At 35.8% G+C, this 15,658-nt stretch overlaps 10 non-coding genes across 10 annotated transcripts; all 10 read left to right on the forward strand.

The window, feature by feature from the left end:
- Positions 1–326: 326 nt before the first annotated feature.
- TRNAH-AUG (transfer RNA histidin (anticodon AUG)) lies at positions 327–399 on the forward strand. The gene has a single exon. It is a non-coding gene; the product is annotated as a tRNA-His (tRNA).
- Positions 400–905: 506 nt separating this feature from the next.
- On the forward strand, positions 906–978 carry TRNAR-ACG (transfer RNA arginine (anticodon ACG)). Its single transcript has one exon. It is a non-coding gene; the product is annotated as a tRNA-Arg (tRNA).
- Positions 979–2,719: 1,741 nt separating this feature from the next.
- Positions 2,720–2,791, forward strand: TRNAH-GUG (transfer RNA histidin (anticodon GUG)). The gene has a single exon. It is a non-coding gene; the product is annotated as a tRNA-His (tRNA).
- A 3,315-nt stretch (positions 2,792–6,106) lies between these two features.
- TRNAH-AUG (transfer RNA histidin (anticodon AUG)) lies at positions 6,107–6,179 on the forward strand. Its single transcript has one exon. It is a non-coding gene; the product is annotated as a tRNA-His (tRNA).
- A 582-nt stretch (positions 6,180–6,761) lies between these two features.
- Positions 6,762–6,833, forward strand: TRNAH-GUG (transfer RNA histidin (anticodon GUG)). The gene has a single exon. It is a non-coding gene; the product is annotated as a tRNA-His (tRNA).
- A 1,002-nt stretch (positions 6,834–7,835) lies between these two features.
- TRNAR-ACG (transfer RNA arginine (anticodon ACG)) lies at positions 7,836–7,908 on the forward strand. Its single transcript has one exon. It is a non-coding gene; the product is annotated as a tRNA-Arg (tRNA).
- A 2,897-nt stretch (positions 7,909–10,805) lies between these two features.
- On the forward strand, positions 10,806–10,877 carry TRNAH-GUG (transfer RNA histidin (anticodon GUG)). Its single transcript has one exon. It is a non-coding gene; the product is annotated as a tRNA-His (tRNA).
- A 2,242-nt stretch (positions 10,878–13,119) lies between these two features.
- TRNAH-GUG (transfer RNA histidin (anticodon GUG)) lies at positions 13,120–13,191 on the forward strand. Its single transcript has one exon. It is a non-coding gene; the product is annotated as a tRNA-His (tRNA).
- A 427-nt stretch (positions 13,192–13,618) lies between these two features.
- TRNAR-ACG (transfer RNA arginine (anticodon ACG)) lies at positions 13,619–13,691 on the forward strand. The gene has a single exon. It is a non-coding gene; the product is annotated as a tRNA-Arg (tRNA).
- Positions 13,692–14,855: 1,164 nt separating this feature from the next.
- Positions 14,856–14,927, forward strand: TRNAH-GUG (transfer RNA histidin (anticodon GUG)). The gene has a single exon. It is a non-coding gene; the product is annotated as a tRNA-His (tRNA).
- The last annotated feature ends 731 nt before the right edge of the window (positions 14,928–15,658 follow it).

The following is a 15,658-nucleotide window of genomic DNA, read 5'->3' on the forward strand; positions in this document are numbered from 1 at the left end:
TGTTTAATGCTTATTATAAAGCTATCTTAACATGCTTTGAATAATTTAATTGTGAATTATTGTACTAAAGGACTGGGAAATTGACATAAATTCTGGAATTCAGGAAAGAAGAATGTTTGGGCTCTGTCTGAGTAAGTTCATCACATTTTTTAAAGATCTTTTAGCAGTCACAAGGATTATTTTACCTAAAACGTTTTTGGGAAACAATCCCTGCAGATAGAGTACAGTCAATTTCCAAAATGTGATTCTGTATATACTTCAATAACCATAAAACTCCAAAACTGGCTTAAAAACAGGAAAGACACTTCAATTACTACAGGGCACCTGGGCCAGTGGCGCAATGGATAACGTGTCTGACTATGGATCATAAGTTTGTAGGTTCGACTCCTACCTGGCTCGCTTAAATTGACATGATCGTATAGTGGTTAGTACTCTGCGTTGTGGCAGCAGCAACCCTGGTTCGAAAACGGGTCACAGCATTTTGATTTTGTTTCACAATCATCCATTTTTTCACAATACTGAATCTTAAGAAAATTTCAGAAAGTAAGCAGATTCTTTGAAGGTGCTTGCACTATTTGTGTTTAATGCTTATTATAAAGCTATCTTAACATGCTTTGAATAATTTAATTGTGAATTATTGTACTAAAGGACTGGGAATTTGACATAAATTCTGGAATTCAGGAAAGAAGAATGTTTGGGCTCTGTCTGAGTAAGTTCATCACATTTTTTAATGATCTTTTAGCAGTCACAAGGATTATTTTACCTAAAACGTTTTTGGGAAGCAATCCCTGCAGATAGTGTACAGTCAATTTCCAAAATGTGATTCTGTATATACTTCAATAACCATAAAACTCTGAAAAAAGGCTCAAAAACAGGAAAGACACTTCAATTACTACAAAACACGTGGGCCAGTGGCGCAATGGATAATGCGTCTGACTACGGATCAGAAGATTGTAGGTTCGACTCCTACCTGGCTCGCTTAAATTGCCGTGATTGTATAGTAGTTAGTACTCTGCATTGTGGCTGCAGCAATCCCATTTCGAAAATGGGTCACAGCATTTTGATTTTGTTTCTCAATCATCCATTTTTTCACAATACTGAATCTTGAGAAAATTTCAGAAAATAAGCAGATTCTTTGAAGGTGCTTGCACTATTTGTGTTTAGCGATTATTATAAAGCTATCTTAACATGCTTTGAATAAATTAATTGTGAATTATTGTACTAAAGGACTGGGAATTTGACATAAATTCTGGAATTCAGGAAAGAAGAATGTTTGGGCTCTGTCTGAGTAAGTTCATTACATTTTTGAAAGATCTTTTAGCAGTCACAAGGATTATTGTTCCTAAAACGTTTTTGGGAAACAATCCCTGCAGATAGTGTACAGTCAATTTCCAAAATGTGATTCTGTATATACTTCAATAACCATAAAACTTTAAAACAGGCTCAAAAACAGGAAATACTCTTCAATTGCTACAAGACACCTGGGACAGTGGGCAATAGATAACGCATCTGACTATAGATCAGAAGATTGTAGGTTCGACTCCTACCTGGCTCGCTTAAATTGCCGTGATTGTATAGTAGTTAGTACTCTGCGTTGTGGCTGCAGCAATCCCATTTCGAAAACAGGTCACAGCATTTTGATTTTGTTTCACAATCATCCATTTTTTCACAATACTGAATCTTAAGAAAATTTCAGAAAGTAAGCAGATTCTTTGAAGGTGCTTGCACTATTTGTGTTTAATGCTTATTATAAAGCTATCTTAACATGCTTTGAATAATTTAATTGTGAATTATTGTACTAAAGGACTGGGAATTTGACATAAATTCTGGAATTCAGGAAAGAAGAATGTTTGGGCTCTGTCTGAGTAAGTTCATCACATTTTTTAATGATCTTTTAGCAGTCACAAGGATTATTTTACCTAAAACGTTTTTGGGAAGCAATCCCTGCAGATAGTGTACAGTCAATTTCCAAAATGTGATTCTGTATATTCTTCAATAACCATAAAGTTCTGAAAACAGGCTCAAAAACAGGAAAGACACTTCAATTACTACAAGACACCTGGGACAGTGGGCAATGGATAACGTGTCTGACTATGGATCTGTAGATTGTAGGTTCTACTCCTACCTGGCTCGCTTAAATTGCCGTGATCATATAGTGGTTAGTACTCTGCGTTGTGGCCGCAGCAACCCCGGTTCGAATCCGGGTCACGGCATTATGGTTTTGTTTCTCAATCATCCATTTTTTCACAATACTGAATCTTAAGAAAATTTCAGAAAGTAAGCAGATTCTTTGAAGGTGCTTGCACTATTTGTGTTTAATGCTTATTATAAAGCTATCTTAACATGCTTTGAATAATTTAATTGTGAATTATTGTACTAAAGGACTGGGAATTTGACATAAATTCTAGAATTCAGGAAAGAAGAATGTTTGGGCTCTGTCAGAGTAAGTTCATCACATTTGTTAAAGATCTTTTAGCAGTCACAAGGATTATTGTACCTAAAACGTTTTTGGGAAACAATCCCTGCAGATAGTGTACAGTCAATTTCCAAAATGTGATTCTGTATATACTTCAATAACCATAAAATTCTGAAAACAGGCTCGAAAACAGGAAAGACACTTCAATTACTACAAGACACCTGGGACAGTGGACAATGGATAACGTGTCTGACTATGGATCTGTAGATTGTAGGTTCTACTCCTACCTGGCTCACTAAAATTGCCGTGATCGTATAGTGGTTAGTACTCTGCGTTGTGGCTGCAGCAACCCCGGTTCGAATCCGGGTCACGGCATTTTGATTTTGTTTCTCAATCATCCATTTTTTCACAATACTGAATCTTAAGAAAATTTCAGAAAGTAAGCAGATTCTTTGAAGGTGCTTGCACTATTTGTGTTTAATGCTTATTATAAAGCTATCTTAACATGCTTTGAATAATTTAATTGTGAATTATTTTACTAAAGGACTGGGAATTTGATATAAATTCTAGAATTCAGGAAAGAAGAATGTTTGGGCTCTGTCTGAGTAAGTTCATTACATTTTTTAAAGATCTTTTAGCAGTCACAAGGATTATTGTACCTAAAACGTTTTTGGGAAACAATCCCTGCAGATAGTGTACAGTCAATTTCCAAAATGTGATTCTGTATATACTTCAATAACCATAAAATTCTGAAAACAGGCTCGAAAACAGGAAAGACACTTCAATTACTACAAGACACCTGGGACAGTGGGCAATGGATAACGTGTCTGACTATGGATCTGTAGATTGTAGGTTCTACTCCTACCTGGCTCACTAAAATTGCCGTGATCATATAGTGGTTAGTACTCTGCGTTGTGGCCGCAGCAACCCCGGTTTGAATCCGTGTCACGGCATTTTGATTTTGTTTCTCAATCATCCATTTTTTCACAATACTGAATCTTAAGATAATTTCAGAAAGTAAGCAGATTCTTTGAAGGTGCTTGCACTATTTGTGTTTAATGCTTATTATAAAGCTATCTTAACATGCTTTGAATAATTTAATTGTGAATTATTTTACTAAAGGACTGGGAATTTGACATAAATTCTAGAATTCAGGAAAGAAGAATGTTTGGGCTCTGTCTGAGTAAGTTCATTACATTTTTTAAAGATCTTTTAGCAGTCACAAGGATTATTGTACCTAAAACATTTTTGGGAAACAATCCCTGCAGATAGTGTACAGTCAATTTCCAAAATGTGATTCTGTATATACTTCAATAACCATAAAACTTTAAAACAGGCTCAAAAACAGGAAAGACTCTTCAATTGCTACAAGACACCTGGAACAGTGGGCAATGGATAACGCGTCTGACTATAGATCATAAGTTTGTAGGTTCGACTCCTACCTGGCTCGCTTAAATTGACGTGATCGTATAGTGGTCAGTACTCTGCGTTGTGGCCGCAGCAACCCCGGTTCGAATCCGGGTCACGGCATTTTGATTTTGTTTCTCAATCATCCATTTTTTCACAATACTGAATCTTAAGAAAATTTCAGAAAGTAAGCAGATTCTTTGAAGGTGCTTGCACTATTTGTGTTTAATGCTTATTATAAAGCTATCTTAACATGCTTTGAATAATTTAATTGTGAATTATTGTACTAAAGTACTGGGAATTTGACATAAATTCTAAAATTCAGGAAAGAAGAATGTTTGGGCTTCCTTCTGAGTAAGTTCATCACATTTTTGAAATATCTTTTAGCAGTCACAATTATTATTTTACCTAAAACGTTTTTGGGAAACAATCCCTGCAGATAGTCTACAGTCAATTTCCAAAATGTGATTCTGTATATACTTCAATAACCATAAAACTCTGAAAATAGGCTCAAAAACAGGAAAGACACTTCAATTACTACAAAACACGTGGGCCAGTGGCGCAATGGATAACGCGTCTGACTACGCATCAGAAGATTGTATGTTCGACTCCGACCTGGCTCGCTTATATTGCCTTGATCGCAAAGTGGTTAGTACTCTGCGTTGTGGCCGCAGCAACAACGGTTCGAAAACAGGTCACGACATTTTGATTTTGTTTCTCAATCATCCATTTTTTCACAATACTGAATCTTAAGAAAATTTCAGAAAGTAAGCAGATTCTTTGAAGGTGCTTGCACTATTTGTGTTTAATGCTTATTATAAAGCTATCTTAACATGCTTTGAATAATTTAATTGTGAATTATTTTACTAAAGGACTGGGAATTTGACATAAATTCTGGAATTCAGGAAAGAAGAATGTTTGTGCTCTGTCTGAGTAAGTTCATTACATTTTTGAAAGATCTTTTAGCAGTCACAAGGATTATTGTACCTAAAACGTTTTTGGGAATCAATCCCTGCAGATAGTGTACAGTCAATTTCCAAAATGTGATTCTGTATATACTTCAATAACCATAAAACTTTAAAACAGGCTCAAAAACAGGAAAGACACTTCAATTACTACAGGGCACCTGGGCCAGTGGCGCAATGGATAACGTGTCTGACTATGGATCATAAGTTTGTAGGTTCGACTCCTACATGGCTCGCTTAAATTGCAGTGATCGTATAGTGGTTAGTACTCTGCGTTGTGGCAGCAGCAACCCCGGTTCGAATCCGGGTCACGGCATTTTGATTTTGTTTCTCAATCATCCATTTTTTCACAATACTGAATCTTAAGAAAATTTCAGAAAGTAAGCAGATTCTTTGAAGGTGCTTGCACTATTTGTGTTTAATGCTTATTATAAAGCTATCTTAACATGCTTTGAATAATTTAATTGTGAATTATTGTACTAAAGTACTGGGAATTTGACATAAATTCTAGAATTCAGGAAAGAAGAATGTTTGGGCTCTGTCAGAGTAAGTTCATTACATTTTTTAAAGATTTTTTAGCAGTCACAAGGATTATTGTACCTAAAACATTTTTGGGAAACAATCCCTGCAGATAGTGTACAGTCAATTTCCAAAATGTGATTCTGTATATACTTCAATAACCATAAAACTTTAAAACAGGCTCAAAAACAGGAAAGACTCTTCAATTGCTACAAGACACCTGGAACAGTGGGCAATGGATAACGCGTCTGACTATAGATCAGAAGATTGTAGGTTCGACTCCTACCTGGCTCGCTTAAATTGCCGTGATTGTTTAGTAGTTAGTACTCTGCGTTGTGGCTGCAGCAACCCCATTTCGAAAACGGGTCACAGCATTTTGATTTTGTTTCACAATCTTCCATTTTTTCACAATACTGAATCTTAAGAAAATTTCAGAAAGTAAGCAGATTCTTTGAAGGTGCTTGCACTATTTGTGTTTAATGCTTATTATAAAGCTATCTTAACATGCTTTGAATAATTTAATTGTGAATTATTGTACTAAAGGCCTGGGAATTTGACATAAATTCTGGAATTCAGGAAAGAAGAATGTTTGGGCTCTGTCTGAGTAAGTTCATCACATTTTTTAAAGATCTTTTAGCAGTCACAAGGATTATTTTACCTAAAACGTTTTTGGGAAACAATCCCTGCAGATAGTGCACAGTCAATTTCCAAAATGTGATTCTGTATATACTTCAATAACCATAAAACTCCAAAACTGGCTCAAAAACAGGTAAGACACTTCAATTACTACAGGGCACCTGGGCCAGTGGCGCAATGGATAACGTGTCTGACTATGGATCATAAGTTTGTAGGTTCGACTCCTACCTGGCTCGCTTAAATTGACGTGATCGTATAGTGGTTAGTACTCTGCGTTGTGGCCGCAGCAACCCCGGTTCGAAAACGGGTCACAGCATTTTGATTTTGTTTCACAATCATCCATTTTTTCACAATACTGAATCTTAAGAAAATTTCAGAAAGTAAGCAGATTCTTTGAAGGTGCTTGCACTATTTGTGTTTAATGCTTATTATAAAGCTATCTTAACATGCTTTGAATAATTTAATTGTGAATTATTGTACTAAAGGACTTGGAATTTGACATAAATTCTGGAATTCAGGAAAGAAGAATGGGCTCTGTCTGAGTAAGTTCATCACATTTTTTAAAGATCTTTTAGCAGTCATAAGGATTATTTTACCTAAAACGTTTTTGGGAAACAATCCCTGCAGATAGAGTACAGTCAATTTCCAAAATGTGATTCTGTATATACTTCAATAACCATAAAATTCTGAAAACAGGCTCAAAAACAGGAAAGACACTTCAATTACTACAAGAGACCCGGGACAGTGGGCAATGGATAACGTGTCTGACTATGGATCTGTAGATTGTAGGTTCGACTCCTACCTGGCTCGCTTAAATTGCCGTGATCGTATAGTGGTTAGTACTCTGCGTTGTGGCCGCAGCAACCCTGGTTCGAATCCGGGTCATGGCATTTTGATTTTGTTTCTCAATCATCCATTTTTTCACAATACTGAATCTTAAGAATATTTCAGAAAGTAAGCAGATTCTTTGAAGGTGCTTGCACTATTTGTGTTTAATGCTTATTATAAAGCTATCTTAACATGCTTTGAATAATTTAATTGTGAATTATTTTACTAAAGTACTGGGAATTTGACATAAATTCTAGAATTCAGGAAAGAAGAATGTTTGGGCTTCCTTCTGAGTAAGTTCATCACATTTTTGAAATATCTTTTAGCAGTCACAAGGATTATTGTACCTAAAACGTATTTGGGAAACAATCCCTGCAGAAAGTCTACAGTCAATTTCCAAAATGTGATTCTGTATATACTTCAATAACCATAAAACTTTAAAACAGGCTCAAAAACAGGAAAGACTCTTCAATTGCTACAAGACACCTGGAACAGTGGGCAATGGATAACGCGTCTGACTATAGATCAGAAGATTGTAGGTTTGACTCCTACCTGGCTCGCTTAAATTGACGTGATTGTATAGTAGTTAGTACTCTGCGTTGTGGCTGCAGCAACCCCATTTCGAAAACGGGTCACATCATTTTGATTTTGTTTCACAATCATCCATTTTTTCACAATACTGAATCTTAAGAAAATTTCAGAAAGTAAGCAGATTCTTTGAAGGTGTTGCACTATTTGTGTTTAATGCTTATTATAAAGCTATCTTAACATGCTTTGAATAATTTAATTGTGAATTATTGTACTAAAGGCCTGGGAATTTGACATAAATTCTGGAATTCAGGAAAGAAGAATGTTTGGGCTCTGTCTGAGTAAGTTCATCACATTTTTTAAAGATCTTTTAGCAGTCACAAGGATTATTTTACCTAAAACGTTATTGGGAAACAATCCCTGCAGATAGTGTACAGTCAATTTCCAAAATGTGATTCTGTATATACTTCAATAACCATAAAACTCCAAAACTGGCTCAAAAACAGGAAAGACACTTCAATTACTACAGGGCACCTGGGCCAGTGGCGCAATGGATAACGTGTCTGACTACGGATCATAAGTTTGTAGGTTCGACTCCTACCTGGCTCGCTTAAATTGACGTGATCGTATAGTGGTCAGTACTCTGCGTTTTGGCCGCAGCAACCCCGGTTCGAATCCGGGTCACGGCATTTTGATTTTGTTTCTCAATCATCCATTTTTTCACAATACTGAATCTTAAGAAAATTTCAGAAAGTAAGCAGATTCTTTGAAGGTGCTTGCACTATTTGTGTTTAATGCTTATTATAAAGCTATCTTAACATGCTTTGAATAATTTAATTGTGAATTATTGTACTAAAGTACTGGGAATTTGACATAAATTCTAGAATTCAGGAAAGAAGAATGTTTGGACTTCCTTCTGAGTAAGTTCATCACATTTTTGAAATATCTTTTAGCAGTCACAATTATTATTTTACCTAAAACGTTTTTGGGAAACAATCCCTGCAGATAGTCTACAGTCAATTTCCAAAATGTGATTCTGTATATACTTCAATAACCATAAAACTCTGAAAATAGGCTCAAAAACAGGAAAGACACTTCAATTACTACAAAACACGTGGGCCAGTGGCGCAATGGATAACGCGTCTGACTACGCATCAGAAGATTGTATGTTCGACTCCGACCTGGCTCGCTTATATTGCCTTGATCGCAAAGTGGTTAGTACTCTGCGTTGTGGCCGCAGCAACAACAGTTCGAAAACAGGTCACGACATTTTGATTTTGTTTCTCAATCATCCATTTTTTCACAATACTGAATCTTAAGAAAATTTCAGAAAAAGTAAGCAGATTCTTTGATGGTGCTTGCACTATTTGTGTTTAATGCTTATTATAAAGCTATCTTAACATGCTTTGAATAATTTAATTGTGAATTATTTTACTAAAGGACTGGGAATTTGACATAAATTCTGGAATTCAGGAAAGAAGAATGTTTGTGCTCTGTCTGAGTAAGTTCATTACATTTTTGAAAGATCTTTTAGCAGTCACAAGGATTATTGTACCTAAAACGTTTTTGGGAATCAATCCCTGCAGATAGTGTACAGTCAATTTCCAAAATGTGATTCTGTATATACTTCAATAACCATAAAACTTTAAAACAGGCTCAAAAACAGGAAAGACACTTCAATTACTACAGGGAACCTGGGCCAGTGGCGCAATGGATAACGTGTCTGACTATGGATCATAAGTTTGTAGGTTCGACTCCTACATGGCTCGCTTAAATTGCAGTGATCGTATAGTGGTTAGTACTCTGCGTTGTGGCAGCAGCAACCCCGGTTCGAATCCGGGTCACGGCATTTTGATTTTGTTTCTCAATCATCCATTTTTTCACAATACTGAATCTTAAGAAAATTTCAGAAAGTAAGCAGATTCTTTGAAGGTGCTTGCACTATTTGTGTTTAATGCTTATTATAAAGCTATCTTAACATGCTTTGAATAATTTAATTGTGAATTATTGTACTAAAGTACTGGGAATTTGACATAAATTCTAGAATTCAGGAAAGAAGAATGTTTGGGCTCTGTCAGAGTAAGTTCATTACATTTTTTAAAGATCTTTTAGCAGTCACAAGGATTATTGTACCTAAAACATTTTTGGGAAACAATCCCTGCAGATAGTGTACAGTCAATTTCCAAAATGTGATTCTGTATATACTTCAATAACCATAAAACTTTAAAACAGGCTCAAAAACAGGAAAGACTCTTCAATTGCTACAAGACACCTGGAACAGTGGGCAATGGATAACGCGTCTGACTATAGATCAGAAGATTGTAGGTTCGACTCCTACCTGGCTCGCTTAAATTGCCGTGATTGTATAGTAGTTAGTACTCTGCGTTGTGGCTGCAGCAACCCCATTTCGAAAACGGGTCACAGCATTTTGATTTTGTTTCACAATCTTCCATTTTTTCACAATACTGAATCTTAAGAAAATTTCAGAAAGTAAGCAGATTCTTTGAAGGTGCTTGCACTATTTGTGTTTAATGCTTATTATAAAGCTATCTTAACATGCTTTGAATAATTTAATTGTGAATTATTGTACTAAAGGCCTGGGAATTTGACATAAATTCTGGAATTCAGGAAAGAAGAATGTTTGGGCTCTGTCTGAGTAAGTTCATCACATTTTTTAAAGATCTTTTAGCAGTCACAAGGATTATTTTACCTAAAACGTTTTTGGGAAACAATCCCTGCAGATAGTGCACAGTCAATTTCCAAAATGTGATTCTGTATATACTTCAATAACCATAAAACTCCAAAACTGGCTCAAAAACAGGTAAGACACTTCAATTACTACAGGGCACCTGGGCCAGTGGCGCAATGGATAACGTGTCTGACCATGGATCATAAGTTTGTAGGTTTGACTCCTACCTGGCTCGCTTAAATTGACGTGATCGTATAGTGGTTAGTACTCTGCGTTGTGGCCGCAGCAACCCCGGTTCGAAAACGGGTCACAGCATTTTGATTTTGTTTCACAATCATCCATTTTTTCACAATACTGAATCTTAAGAAAATTTCAGAAAGTAAGCAGATTCTTTGAAGGTGCTTGCACTATTTGTGTTTAATGCTTATTATAAAGCTATCTTAACATGCTTTGAATAATTTAATTGTGAATTATTGTACTAAAGGACTGGGAATTTGACATAAATTCTGGAATTCAGGAAAGAAGAATGGGCTCTGTCTGAGTAAGTTCATCACATTTTTTAAAGATCTTTTAGCAGTCACAAGGATTATTTTACCTAAAACGTTTTTGGGAAACAATCCCTGCAGATAGTGTACAGTCAATTACCAAAATGTGATTCTGTATATACTTCAATAACCATAAAATTCTGAAAACAGGCTCAAAAACAGGAAAGACACTTCAATTACTACAAGAGACCCGGGACAGTGGGCAATGGATAACGTGTCTGACTATGGATCTGTAGATTGTAGGTTCGACTCCTACCTGGCTCGCTTAAATTGCCGTGATCGTATAGTGGTTAGTACTCTGCGTTGTGGCCGCAGCAACCCCGGTTCGAATCCGGGTCACGGCATTTTGATTTTGTTTCTCAATCATCCATTTTTTCACAATACTGAATCTTAAGAATATTTCAGAAAGTAAGCAGATTCTTTGAAGGTGCTTGCACTATTTGTGTTTAATGCTTATTATAAAGCTATCTTAACATGCTTTGAATAATTTAATTGTGAATTATTGTACTAAAGTACTGGGAATTTGACATAAATTCTAGAATTCAGGAAAGAAGAATGTTTGGGCTTCCTTCTGAGTAAGTTCATCACATTTTTGAAATATCTTTTAGCAGTCACAATTATTATTTTACCTAAAACGTATTTGGGAAACAATCCCTGCAGATAGTCTACAGTCAATTTCCAAAATGTGATTCTGTATATACTTCAATAACCATAAAACTCTGAAAATAGGCTCAAAAACAGGAAAGACACTTCAATTACTACAAAACACGTGGGCCAGTGGCGCAATGGATAACGCATCTGACTACGGATCAGAAGATTGTAGGTTCGACTCCTACCTTGCTCGCTTATATTGCCTTGATCGCATAGTGGTTAGTACTCTGCGTTGTGGCCGCAGCAACCCCGGTTCGAAAACAGGTCACGACATTTTGATTTTGTTTCTCAATCATCCATTTTTTCACAATACTGAATCTTAAGAAAATTTCAGAAAGTAAGCAGATTCTTTGAAGGTCCTTGCACTATTTGTGTTTAATGCTTATTATAAAGCTATCTTAACATGCTTTGAATAATTTAATTGTGAATTATTTAACTAAAGGACTGGGAATTTGACATAAATTCTGGAATTCAGGAAAGAAGAATGTTTGTGCTCTGTCTGAGTAAGTTCATTACATTTTTGAAAGATCTTTTAGCAGTCACAAGGATTATTGTACCTAAAACGTTTTTGGGAATCAATCCCTGCAGATAGTGTACAGTCAATTTCCAAAATGTGATTCTGTATATACTTCAATAACCATAAAACTTTAAAACAGGCTCAAAAACAGGAAAGACACTTCAATTACTACAGGGCACCTGGGCCAGTGGTGCAATGAATATCGTGTCTGACTATGGATCATAAGTTTCTAGGTTCGACTCCTACCTGGCTCGCTTAAATTCCAGTGATTGTATAGTGGTTAGTACTCTGCGCTGTGGCCGCAGCAACCCCGGTTCGAATCCGGGTCACGGCATTTTGATTTTGTTTCTCAATCATCCATTTTTTCACAATACTGAATCTTAAGAAAATTTCAGAAAGTAAGCTGATTCTTTGAAGGTGCTTGCACTATTTGTGTTTAATGCTTATTATAAAGCTATCTTAACATGCTTTGAATAATTTAATTGTGAATTATTTTACTAAAGGACTGGGAATTTGACATAAATTCTAGAATTCAGGAAAGAAGAATGTTTGGGCTTCCTTCTGAGTAAGTTCATTACATTTTTTAAAGATCTTTTAGCAGTCACAAGGATTATTGTACCTAAAACATTTTTGGGAAACAATCCCTGCAGATAGTGTACAGTCAATTTCCAAAATGTGATTCTGTATATACTTCAATAACCATAAAACTTTAAAACAGGCTCAAAAACAGGAAAGACTCTTCAATTGCTACAAGACACCTGTAACAGTGGGCAATGGATAACGCGTCTGACTATAGATCAGAAGATTGTAGGTTCGACTCCTACCTGGCTCGCTTAAATTGCCGTGATTGTATAGTAGTTAGTACTCTGCGTTGTGGCTGCAGCAACCCCATTTCGAAAACGGGTCACAGCATTTTGATTTTGTTTCACAATCATCCATTTTTTAACAATACTGAATCTTAAGAAAATTTCAGAAAGTAAACAGATTCTTTGAAGGTGCTTGCACTATTTGTGTTTAATGCTTATTATAAAGCTATCTTAACATGCTTTGAATAATTTAATTGTGAATTATTGTACTAAAGGTCTGGGAATTTGACATAAATTCTAGAATTCAGGAAAGAAGAATGTTTGGGCTCTGTCAGAGTAAGTTCATCACATTTTTTAAAGATCTTTTAGCAGTCACAAAGATTATTTTACCTAAAACGTTTTTGGGAAACAATCCCTGCAGATAGTGTACAGTCAATTTCCAAAATGTGATTCTGTATATACTTCAATAACCATAAAATTCTGAAAACAGGCTCGAAAACAGGAAAGACACTTCAATTACTACAAGAGACCCGGGACAGTGGGCAATGGATAACGTGTCTGACTATGGATCTGTAGATTGTAGGTTCGACTCCTACCTGGCTCGCTTAAATTGCCGTGATCGTATAGTGGTTAGTACTCTGCGTTGTGGCCGCAGCAACCCCGGTTCGAATCCGGGTCACGGCATTTTGATTTTGTTTCTCAATCATCCATTTTTTCACAATACTGAATCTTAAGAAAATTTCAGAAAGTAAGCAGATTCTTTGAAGGTGCTTGCACTATTTGTGTTTAATGCTTATTATAAAGCTATCTTAACATGCTTTGAATAATTTAATTGTGAATTATTGTACTAAAGTACTGGGAATTTGACATAAATTCTAGAATTCAGGAAAGAAGAATGTTTGGGCTTCCTTCTGAGTAAGTTCATCACATTTTTGAAATATCTTTTAGCAGTCACAATTATTATTTTACCTAAAACGTTTTTGGGAAACAATCCCTGCAGATAGTCTACAGTCAATTTCCAAAATGTGATTCTGTATATACTTCAATAACCATAAAACTCTGAAAATAGGCTCAAAAACAGGAAAGACACTTCAATTATTACAAAACACGTGGGCCAGTGGCGCAATGGATAACGCGTCTGACTACGGATCAGAAGATTGTAGGTTCGACTCCTACCTGGCTCGCTTATATTGCCTTGATCGCATAGTGGTTAGTACTCTGCGTTGTGGCCGCAGCAACCCCAGTTCGAAAACAGGTCACAACATTTTGATTTTGTTTCTCAATCATCCATTTTTTCACAATACTGAATCTTAAGAAAATTTCAGAAAGTAAGCAGATTGTTTGAAGGTGCTTGCACTATTTGTGTTTAATGCTTATTATAAAGCTATCTTAACATGCTTTGAATAATTTAATTGTGAATTATTTTACTAAAGGACTGGGAATTTGACATAAATTCTGGAATTCAGGAAAGAAGAATGTTTGGGCTCTGTCTGAGTAAGTTCATTACATTTTTGAAAGATCTTTTAGCAGTCACAAGGATTATTGTACCTAAAACGTTTTTGGGAATCAATCCCTGCAGATAGTGTACAGTCAATTTCCAAAATGTGATTCTGTATATACTTCAATAACCATAAAACTTTAAAACAGGCTCAAAAACAGGAAAGACACTTCAATTACTACAGGGCACCTGGGCCAGTGGTGCAATGGATAACGTGTCTGACTATGGATCATAAGTTTGTAGGTTCGACTCCTACCTGGCTCGCTTAAATTGCCGTGATCGTATAGTGGTTAGTACTCTGCGTTGTGGCCGCAGCAACCACGGTTCGAATCCGGGTCACGGCATTTTGATTTTGTTTCTCAATCATCCATTTTTTCACAATACTGAATCTTAAGAAAATTTCAGAAAGTAAACAGTATCTTTGAAGGTGCTTGCACTATTTGTGTTTAATGCTTATTATAAAGCTATCTTAACATGCTTTGAATAATTTAATTGTGAATTATTGTACTAAAGGTCTGGGAATTTGACATAAATTCTAGAATTCATGAAAGAAGAATGTTTGGGCTCTGTCAGAGTAAGTTCATCACATTTTTTAAAGATCTTTTAGCAGTCACAAGGATTATTTTACCTAAAACGTTTTTGGGAAACAATCCCTGCAGATAGTGTACAGTCAATTTCCAAAATGTGATTCTGTATATACTTCAATAATCATAAAATTCTGAAAACAGGCTCGAAAACAGGAAAGACACTTCAATTACTACAAGACACCCGGGAAAGTGGGCAATGGATAACGTGTCTGACTATGGATCTGTAGATTGTAGGTTCTACTCCTACCTGGCTCATTAAAATTGCCGTGATCGTATAGTGGTTAGTACTCTGCGTTGTGGCCGCAGCAACCCCGGTTCGAATCCGGGTCACGGCATTTTGATTTTGTTTCTCAATCATCCATTTTTTCACAATACTGAATCTTAAGAAAATTTCAGAAAGTAAGCAGATTCTTTGAAGGTGCTTGCACTATTTGTGTTTAATGCTTATTATAAAGCTATCTTAACATGCTTTGAATAATTTAATTGTGAATTATTTTACTAAAGGACTGGGAATTTGACATAAATTCTAGAATTCAGGAAAGAAGAATGTTTGGGCTCTGTCTGAGTAAGTTCATTACATTTTTTAAAGATCTTTTAGCAGTCACAAGGATTATTGTACCTAAAACATTTTTAGGAAACAATCCCTGCAGATAGTGTACAGTCAATTTCCAAAATGTGATTCTGTATATACTTCAATAACCATAAAACTCCAAAACTGGCTCAAAAACAGGAAAGACACTTCAATTACTACAGGGCACCTGGGCCAGTGGCGCAATGGATAACGTGTCTGACTACGGATCATAAGTTTGTAGGTTTGACTCCTACCTGGCTCGCTTAAATTGACGTGATCGTATAGTGGTTAGTACTCTGCATTGTGGCTGCAGCAACCCCGGTTCGAAAACAGGTCACAGCATTTTGATTTTGTTTCACAATCATCCATTTTTTCACAATACTGAATCTTAAGAAAATTTCAGAAAGTAAGAAGATTCTTTGAAGGTGCTTGCACTATTTGTGTTTAATGCTTATTATAAAGCTATCTTAACATGCTTTGAATAATTTAGTTGTG

This window comes from Taudactylus pleione, unplaced genomic scaffold (genome assembly GCF_031769625.1).
Source record: "Taudactylus pleione unplaced genomic scaffold, aTauple2 ptg000551l, whole genome shotgun sequence".
Lineage (NCBI taxonomy): Eukaryota > Metazoa > Chordata > Amphibia > Anura > Myobatrachidae > Taudactylus > Taudactylus pleione.